The sequence below is a fragment of the Amblyraja radiata genome, chromosome 43, assembly GCF_010909765.2.
Source record: "Amblyraja radiata isolate CabotCenter1 chromosome 43, sAmbRad1.1.pri, whole genome shotgun sequence".
In the NCBI taxonomy this organism is placed as follows: domain Eukaryota; kingdom Metazoa; phylum Chordata; class Chondrichthyes; order Rajiformes; family Rajidae; genus Amblyraja; species Amblyraja radiata.
In genome coordinates this window covers 6,462,019-6,473,028 of record NC_045998.1, presented here as the reverse complement: position 1 = coordinate 6,473,028, position 11,010 = coordinate 6,462,019, and positions in this window count along the sequence as shown.

Below are 11,010 nucleotides of genomic sequence, written 5' to 3'. Positions count from 1 at the left end.
ACATACGTTGAGGCGCCCCCTGGTGGTTAGCCACTCGTGGTGCGAACCCTCGGTTCTGGAGATTGGGTCACGCGACTTGGCGGGAAGAGCGGGTCAACGCTAAACTTTCCATTGCCGCCGATCCGGCCCAACAAAACGCTGTCGCATTTAAGCTGCCGGTTTTCGGGACCTCGCAACTCCAGGTGTGGTTCCGGCAGGCCGAGACCCAGTTCCACATTCGCCGAATCACAGCCGACGACACACGCTGCTATTATGTGGTCGGCGCACTCGATCGGTAGACGGCCGGTCGCTTGGTTACTTACCTACGCGAGCCGCCAGCTGCCTATAAGTCTGAGGGCCTTAAGGTGCTGCCTCTTCACATGGGCGGGCTCGCGACCGAAAGCCATTGGTCCTCATGAGCGAAATGCTCACGCTGATGAACGGCCACTGGCCCTGCCTGCTCTTTGCATACGCCTTCCCGGAGCAGTTGCCAGACGACATCCGCCTGCTCCTCGTAGGTGTGAATTTTGACGACCGATTAACTGTGGCTGTCCAAGCAGCAGGGCAGTGGTTCGATCGATCGGGTGTCGGCAGCGCCTTGGAAAACACAGCGATCAGGGGCAGCACCCACGGATGGCACAACTGAGTCTCCCGTTCCAGCGGAAGCCGGTAAAAATAAATGGTGCCTCCACCACCAATGCTGGGTTTCCGCGGGCCGCCAATGCCGCTCGCCCTGCTCGTTTCCGGGAAATTCTGGGGCCGGCCTAAACGCATGGGACCGGCGCTCAGGAAGACGATTCCTGGTCGACACAGGGGTGGAAGTCAGCGTTTTCCCTCATCGGGGGTGGACACTCGTTCTGGGAAGCGGGGGCACTGGTTAACTACCGCGAATGGCAGCATCATACGGACTTATGGCATCCGCGCAGTCCGCTCATCCTTGGCACTTGCCGTTTTACCTTGTTCAATTTTTGTTCATTTCTTGTTCATTTCTTGTTCATTTACCTGGACGATATTCACGTGGCTAGACGCTTTCCTCCGTTTGCTGTGCGAGCGCCTCAGCGAACACGGTCTCGCCATCAACTTCGCCAAATGCCAGTTAGGCCTTAGTTCCATTGACCTTCTGGGTTATCGAGTGACTCACCACGGTGCTGTTCCACGGTGGGACAAGGTCGTGGCCATTCGCCACCTTCCGCGGCCTTCCACGGAGCGGGGTCTTCAGGTGTACGAGGGGATGGTCACATTTTATCATCGATTTGTGCCGACGGCCAGGATCATGCAGCCGCATTATTCAGTTGCTGACTGGAAAGCGATGTGGTGGAATGACGTGTTCTGGAATGACGGTGGGGTGGTGGATTTCGATGGTGCGAAGGAAGCGTTGGTTCGAGCGACGATGCTGTTCACCCGCCAGCTGACGCCCCTACTGATAACAGTGTAGAGCGTGGGTACAACTGTGATCATCCACCTTATCTTGACCCCGTATGATTTTATCCACCTCTAGAATGTAATTCCTCAGCTTCCTTTGCACCAGTGAAAAGGCCCTTCCTTTAAATCTCTTCTTCTATCTAAAACCCTACAGTCCGAATAACATCGCTGTGAATCTCTTCAACATCTTTCCGGCTTAATCGTTCCAATAGCGGCGCAAGCAGATCTGTACACTGTGCTCCAAGAGTGCTCTCACCAACGCCTTCTACACGGTGCCGTGGCCAATGAGTAAAGCATGCCAAGCACCATAACTGCAGTGCTAAGATAAGTCTGCATTTTCTGCAAACCATTGTACCACTAAGCCAGCTCTAAGACATACAACACGCTACAGTCCATTTATTGTGTAAGTTCTGCCCTGGCGAAACTTCCAAAAAATGTATCATCTCCCATTAATTATGTTAAATCCCATCTCTCGTAACTTGTATTCCCCCCCCAGTTGATCTGAGTATGTCAAATTGTCCGCTGCCCGCCATTCGTCAATTTTACGTAGCGGGTTCCCTTTACTAGCACCCTTTCTACACCAACATTGGCTATATCGTTCGTCCGCACTGACAGACGTGACATGAAGTGCATTAACAGCCCCTTCCGTCTACCTTCTCATTACAGACTATCAACCACCCATCTGCACAGATCTCCACACTGCTGTCTATATCCTTCAACACCTTGGAGATTTAAGCACACCAGACACATTTGGATACTGCGAGGGATCCCTGTCTCCACCACCCACTCGAGTAGTGGGACCAAAATCCAACCAGCCTCTTTGTGAATTATGTTATTTTTCAGATACCCTGACGCCTATTCTGGGCGCACTGGGAAGGGGCTGCTGGATCAATGCCCTATTCCCTAAGACTCATAGGAACATAGAAACATAGAACATAGATGCAGGAGTAGGTCATTCGGCCCTTCGAGCCAGCACCGCCATTCAATATGATTATGGCTGATCATCCAACTCAGTATCCTATACCTACCTTCTCTCCATACCCCCTGATCCCTTTAGCCACAAGGGCCGCATCTAACTCCTTCTTAAATATAGCCAATGTACTTCCCTCAACTACCTTCTGTGGCAGAGAGTTCCAGAGATTCACCACTCTCTGTGTGAAAAATGTTTTTCTCATCTCGGTCCTAAAGGATTTCCCCTTTATCCTTAAACTGTGATACATTGTCGTGCACTTCCCCAACATCGGGAACAATCATCCTGCATCTAGCCTGTCCAACCGCTCATATCATGGATAAACGTCGTTCACCCCTCCGCCCAGCCTCTGCACATAGGAAAACAAACCAGGCCTATCCAGTATCGGCTCTTGCCTCATGCACGCCACCTGGTGCAAAATTCTGCTACATCCCCTCTTAATAGTTTTATTTTGTAAACGTGAAACGCATTAAGATTTTGGTGAGAAATGTAGGGATGAAAAATTGTATTTGAAACCAAATAAAATGTCAGAAGATGGTTTCAATACTTCGACCTCTGGGTTATGGGCCAAGCACACTCCAACTGTACCACCCGGCTGAGGTCATGTCCCACTTGGGCGTCACTTGCGCGTCACGCAGGTGGCGCGCGAGGATTTTGTGAATACCAAAATCCTGGGGCGCCGCGCGCGTCATTGCCTACGTCATGCGCACGTAATGCACGCCATGCGCGCATCACGTGCGCGTCACGTTATCGCTCAGGTACACTGCTGCGTCGGCTTCGGCGCATTTGACGCTGAGGATTTTTCAGCGTTTTTCATCCGTTACATATAAATTCATAAAGTTTCTTTCTTTCATTATGTCCATCGTTCCCGGAAATGTTATGCATAACTCCGTTTTGGGGTTTATTGAGCAACTGCATAATTTTGTGTCTCCAGGGTCATATATTACGGAGATCCGTTTTCTCGTATTTACCAGGAAACATATTTTTCCGATGCCTCGCGGTGTTTTAACTTGAAGAAACATGAAACTGTATTGGAAAGGTTTATCCATTTGTGCGTCAACACTTGCACTCGCATCGGGAAGAATGACAGAGAAGGGAGTGTTCCAGAAAACAAGTCGATTGCCGTGATCCTCACAGTCAACTGTGCTTTCTCTCACCTTCCATGTTTCATTCAAGCGGATCAGAAATCATGTTAGCATTCGATGTCACGGCACGATATTTCATAGCCTCATAGCCCCAAATCTGACCAAACCCGAGGCGCTTAAAACGCGGATATGTTCCATTTAGTGTCCTTGTAAAGAAGACGGGGACGGATGCATGGCTAATGTGAAAAAGATACATATTTAAAACCATTGTTATATGTCGTGCAATGGATACATTCTGAGCGTCATTTTTGTGCGGGAGGCGTATGGAATTTTATTCTCATGAGTGAGATCATGCATTTTGAGAACTCTAATGTGTTTTGAACATATGCCATGATTGTGAGGGCCCGATAATAAAATCAGAAACACGTGTATCCCGGGATATGTCCATAGTTCCCTTATGCGGTGGTGAAGACAACAGTGGGGAGGTCTGGTGTACAAGTATATAATTCTCCAAGTACAAGTGCTGCACATAGCTAATTTCACCAGCCTTGCCACAGAATAAAGGATCAGATACGTCATGGTCGCACTTCATGCCGCACAGCTAGAATTTGTGATTCGGTTGGTTGAGGTTGCAAAATAAAACCTCAATCGGCGGTTGTCGTTATTCAGAACACGATGCATTTGTCCGCCCTGGACCATCTGTTCCCCCTGCCCCTTGTTGTACCATCATTTGGGCTGTACGTCCCACGCTTATGAGACTCCAAAACAATCTCAAGGAAGCCGGGAAAGCTCCTATTTTTGTCGTTGCTCTGAGGGTATGCCGGGAAACCACCGCCTATAGACTAAACATGAATGGTGCATCAATCACCAGAGGAAATTATGAGAGACAAGATGTCACTGCGGATCGAAGGGAGGAGACTAATTGGGAGAAGTCAGGATAGGTTTGCGCGCGGAAAAGCACGTTTCGCGTATTTGCTTTTGTTTTTGAACAGGTGACCAAGATAATTAACGAGGACAGGGTGGTCGGGGTTGTCTATGGCGTCTTTAGCAAAGCCTGTGACAACATTTCGTATGGTAGCCAGATGTTTAGGTTTCATGAGATCCATATGTGTTTCGTGAGCTAGTTGATAAAAACATGACTGATGGAAACAAATTGATGGTATTAATTGAGGGCTGTTTTTCATATTGGGGACTGCAAGCACTGCAACGCTGCAGCGATCGATATTGAACTCACTGTTGTTCTGCCGTGTATAATAACAAATGGGATGTCATTGTGGGTTTCATGCTTACTCCATTTCGTCGTCCATTAAGGAAGTTTACCTAACTTATCAGAATTCTCACTGTGTAACTTATCACTATTTTAAATGCAGAAAGCTAACGTTAAAACGGAACTCTTTCCAATGCATTTAGTCATAAAGAACATATATAATTATAATAATTGACTCGGTTATAGCGAACAATTTGCAATAACGGACACCATCCACACCCTTCCAGCATCAACGTTATAACGAGGGTTTACTGTTTATGAAGGTAAAAAACAACGTTAATTTCGGTTAATTGGAGGTTTTGGTTGTTGATTTTAGCTCTGCGTTAAACACCATTGTGCCACAACCACTACACTCCAAACTTTCCGAGTTAACTGTGCCTGAACCCTTCTTTCTGTGGATTACCAACTTCCCGACAGACAGGAAGCAGCATGTGAGGCTGGGAAATAACATCTCGTACCGCAAACCTTCAGTATAGGAGAACTGCAAGGTTGCGTTTTTCGATTTCCCCTCACCTGTACTCTCTCGACAGCACTGACTGCACCTCCACTGACTCATCTGTCAAGCTTCTTAAATTTTCGGACGACACAACCCTGTTTGGACTGATCCAGGATTGTGAAGAATCTGCCGACAGACAGGAAGTGACACATCTGACGTCCTGGTGCCGTAACTTAAACCTGGAGCTCAATACCCTTAAGGCAGTGGAATTGATATTAGATTTTAGGTATTCTCCCAATCCCCCCCCCCCCCAATGGTCCAATTCTATACGTTCATCGTAGAGTCTGTCCTCACCTTCTCCATCATGGTCTGGATTGGCACGGCCGCCAAGCACGACATTCGGAGGCTGTAGCGAATCGTCCGATCGCCTGAGAAGTTTATTGGCTGCAACCTTCCCTCCATTGATGAACTGTTCACTGTAAGGGCCAGGAAGCGAGCGGGTAAGATAATATCTGACCGCTCTCACCCTGGCACAAACACGTTGAATCTTTTCCCTCTGGAAGGCGACTCAGGACTGTCAAATCTGCCACAGCGAGACATAGTAACAGCTTTTTTTACAAGAGTAGTAGCTCTGCTCAATAACCAAAAACCTGTAGCCTCCTTTTGCTCTGGTATTTCATTTAATTCACACGTTTAATCAATAATGTTTTATTATTAACACTCAACGTTTTATGTGTCATTCCTAACATTCTTGTATGTGAATCTCGGCCAAAACACTTATTCATTTATTCATAAATTTGAATAGCAGACCGTGTTCCATAACGTGTTCCATAAAGTGTACTGAATGTTCGATGAACCCATTAATATAAGATAAGGGGGAAATCCTTTGAAACCGAGATGATAAGAACTTTTTTTTCACACAAAGAGTGGTGAAACTCTGGAACTCTCTGCCACAGAGGATAGTCGAGGCCAGTTCATTGGCTATATTTAAGAGGGAGTTAGATGTGGCCCTTGTGGCTAAGGGGATCAGAGGGTATGGAGAGAAGGCAGGTACGGGATACTGAGTTGGATGATCAGCCATGATCATATTGAATGGCGGTGCAGGCTCGAAAGGCCGAATGGCCTACTCCTGCACCTAATTTCTATGTTTCTATGTTTCTATGTAAACAGCCCTCTCCATTTCATCCTTTGTATCCGCCAAGGGTATGTATCTTCTATTACGGAGAACAGGTTGTACACTGTTGCATGTTCCTTTAACATAGTGACCTCACCACTACTAACCACTCCCCTTATCACCTTTAACATAGTGACCTCCCCACCTCTAGATCGCCCTCTAGCTCCGGTGACAGACCACGGACAGCTAGGGCAGTAATGTGTATGAGTTGTGTGACTAGTAATAAAACAGTAGTGAAGACATAGTGCGCTTTGACTCGTCTTTACATGGTGTCAGAAGTGGGATGAGGTGTCGTGGATCGGTTTATTCAGGATCGTTACCAGCGGCTGGTGATCGGTTTCGATAGTGAAGGTGTTGCCCAGGATGTAATCCTTAAACTTCGAGCAGGCAAACACCACGGCGAGGAGCTTTCTCGATTTGAGCATAACGCTGCTCAGCGGGGGTCATGGTGCGAGAAGCGTAGGAGACAGGCAGCTGCAGGCCATCGTAGAACTTCGAGGCGTCGCAGGTGAGGACAATTGCACGCTGCAAGTCGAAGAACTTGAGAGTGGGGGTACTAACCAGCCTGGACTTCAGGATGTCAAACGCCTGCTGGTGCTTCGGGAACCAAGCCCAGGCAGTGTCCTTTTTGATCAGCTCCCCCAGGGGCGCACTCAGCTCGCTGAGGTCGGGAATGAACTTCCCCAGGTAGTTCACCATGCCCAGAAAGCGCTGCAGGCTGGGCACGTCGGCGGGTGCAGACATCCCAGAGACCGCAGCCGTCTTCTGCGGGTCAGGCTTCAGCCCCTCAGCTGTGAAGACGTGGCCCACGTACGTGACCTCTGGGACGCGGAAACGGCACTTCTTGGGGTTAAGCTTAAGGTTGATCTCACGAGCCATGTCCAGGACTTGGCGGAGGTGGAGGTCGTGCTCAGCGATGTCCTTCCCGTATACCAGGATGTCGTCGACTATGATAGCACACGGCAACCGGCAAACAGCTGCTCCATGGTGCGCTGGAAGACCTCGCTGGCAAAATTGATCCCGAATGGCATGCGAAGGAAACGGAACCTGCCGAAGGGTGTGCTGAAGGTGGTCAGGTATGAGGAACGTTCATCCAGCGGTGTCTGCCAGAAAGAGCTCTTGGCATCGAGGACTGAGAAGACCGTGGCCGGGCCAACCTGTGCAGCGACGTCCTCCACCGTCCGCATGGGGTAGTGCGGGCGCTTGATGGCAAGGTTCAGGTCCTTGGGGTTTATACAAATGCGAAGCTCACTCTTATCCTTCTTTGCAGCAACAACCATGGTGGAGACCCACCGGGTGGGATCACTCATCTCCTTGAGGATGCCCACGGCCACCATGTGGCGCTGAGTCGACTCTACCTTGTCCTTCATAGCAAAGGAGATGCGGTGTGGCGGGCGGATCACAGGCTCGACACCTGGGTCGACAACGATCTTGTAATTGCAGGGCAGCTTGCCAAGCTCGTCGTCGAAACGATCAGGGTACTCACACAGGGGGTCCAGGAGGGTCCGCACCTGGTGGATATCGCGGTGAAAGGAGACCAAACCGAGGTCCTGGCACGCACGGGCGCCCAACAGCGTGATGTTCTCAGTGTCCAGCAGATAAAAAGTGAGGGGCCGAGAGGCCTTCAAAATCTTGCAGATAAGAGTTGCCTTCCCGACTGGTACGAGCACGCCTCCCCCATAGGCATGTAGATGGGAGTTGTCGGGAGTGACCTTCTCACCAGACCTTATCTTTTTAAAGAGGCTCACTGACATAACATTGGCCACCGCCCCCGTGTCGATTTTCGCTGGGAAGGTCGACCCATTCACAATAACACGCACCGAGGGATCCGTTTTCAGCGCAGGTGCACCCAACAGTGAAAAAATGCTTGATTCGTCATGGGAGGAACTGTTATCAGAATCAGGGAGTTCGTCCGACTGGTACTGTGAACCGAGCGCGCTATCAGCCTCCAGTTGCGTATGAGTCGTGGTCGCCCTGTCACTGCTGTACTGCTTTGTTTCCAAGAGGAATGATGTAGACTAGTGCATGTTCCCTTAACATAGTGACCTCACCACTACTAACCACTCCCCATATCACCAGTATAATTGTAACCTCCCCACCTCTAGATCGCTCTCTAGCTCCGGTGACAGACCACGGACAGCTAGGGCAGTAATGTTTATGAGTTGTGTGACTAGTAATAAAACAGTAGTGAAGACATAGTGCGCTTTGACTCGTCTTTACACAGGTTACCTGTTAACTGGGGCTGACGGTATGGTCATCGTCCGATTTTGGCACTTTATCGATCTCAAACAAAGCGCAAAAAGCAGAGCAGAAATGCCTTGTTGCAGGGCAATCAGTGAGAAAAGGTGAAGCAAAAATGATCACAACGTGTGTATTAAGACGAGTCTAAGGCGGCAGTTCACAGAGTATTGGAAACCGTAAATGAGGCAGACAGTCAAGCAAGTGTGTGTAAGGGACGAACACAGATCATCCCACCGCCCCTATAAAGCACACATATAACCATATAACCATATAACCATATAACAATTAGGGCACGGGAAACAGGCCATCTCGGCCATTTAAATCCATGCCGAACACTTAATTTCCCCTAGTCCCATCTACCTGCACACATACCATAACCCTCCATTCCTTTCCCGTCCATATACCTATCCAATTAATTTTTAACTGATAACATCGAACCTGCCTCCATCACTTCCACTGGAAGCTCATTCAACACAGCTAACACTCTCTGACTAAAGATGTTCCCCATCATGTTACCCCTAAACTTCTGTCCCTTAATTTTCAAGTCATGTCCTCTTGTTTGAATCTTCCCTACTCTCAATGGGAAAGGCTTATCCACGTGAACTCTGTCTATGCCTCTCATCATTTTAAACACCTCTATCAAGACCCCCCTAACCTTCTGCGCTCCAAAGAATAAAGACCTAATTTGTTCAACCTTTATCTGTAACTTAGTTGCTGAAACCCAGGCAACATTCTAATAAATCTCCTCTGTACTTTCTCTATTTTGTTGACATCCTTCCTATAATTAGGCGACCAAAATTGTATACCATACTCCAGAATTAGCCTCACCAATGCCTTGTACAATTTTAACGTTGCATCCCAACTTCTATACTCAAAGCTCTGATTTATAAAGGCCAGCATACCAAAAGCTTTCTTTACCACCCTATCTACATGAGATTCCACCTTCAGGGAACTGTGCACAGTTATCCCTAGATCCCTCTGTTCAACTGCATTCCTCAATTCGCTACCATTTGCCATGTACGTCCTATTTTGATTTGTCCTGCCAAGATGTAGCATCTCACACTGATCAGCATTAAACTCCATCTGCCATCTTCCAACTCACTCTTCCAAATGGCTTAAATCTCTCTGTAGACTTTGAAGATCTACTTCATTATCCACAACACCACCTATCTTAGTACCATCTGCATACTTACTAATCCAATTTGCCACTGACGTTAAACTAACAGGTCTATAATTGCTATGTTTGCTCTTAGAACCCTTTTTAAACAATGGAACAACATGCGCAGTACGTCAGTCCTCCGGCCCTATTCCCGTTTCTAATGACATTTGAAATATTTCTGTCATAGCCCCTGCTATTTCTACACTAACTTCCCTCAATGTCCATGGGAATATCCTGTCAGGACCTGGAGACTTATCCACTTTTATATTTTTCAAAAGTGTCAGTACTTCCTCTTCTTTGAATCTCATATTTTCCATAGCTACGCTACTTGTTTCCCTTACCTCACATAATTCAATATCATTCTCCTTGGTGAATACCTAAGAAAGTTCAATATCTCCCCCATCTTTTTTTGGCTCTGCAGATAGCTGTCCACTCTGACTCTCTAATGGACCAATTTTATCACTCGTTATCCTTTTGCTATTAATATAGCTGTAGAAACCCTTTGGATTTACTTTCACCTTACTTACCAAAGCAACCTCATATCTTCTTTTAGCTTTTCTAATTTCTTTCTTAAGATTCTTTTTACATTCTTTATACTCCTCAAGCATCTCATTTACTCCATGCTGCCTAAAAGTATTGTAGTTATCTTCCTTTTTCCGAACCAAGTGTCCAATTTCGCTTGAAAAGCAAGGCTCTTACCAATTTTTCCTTTCCTTTCAACCGAACAGGGACACACAAATTCTGTACTCTTAAAATTTCTCATTTAAATGTCCTCAATTTCTCTTCTACATCCTTCCTCTTTAAAAAAGTGACCCAATTCACACCTTTTAAATCCTTTTGCATATGCTGTAATATCTTCCCTGACAAGCAATGCAACAACTTCACCTCTTGCTCCTCCAATTCTATTACACATGAAGCAACGAAATCCTGGAATATTTAGTTTCCAATCACAGCCCTCCTGCAATCATGCTTCAGTGATCGCCACATCATACTTCCAGATGTCAATCCAGGCTCTAAGCTCATCCAACTTTCTTACAATGCTCCTAGCATTAAAATATACACATTTAAGAAACCTACCACCTCTTATTCTCTGTTTATTATCTTTTTCTTATTTCTCCCCTACATTTTGGGTCCCAGTGCATCCCTTCTCTGCCTCCTGCATCACACACTGTCTACTAGCTATCTCTATTTGAGTCCCTCCTCCCAACCGTTCTAGTTTAAAGTCTCCCCAGTAGCCTTTGCAAATCTCCGCGCCAGGATATTGATCCCCCTCGGGT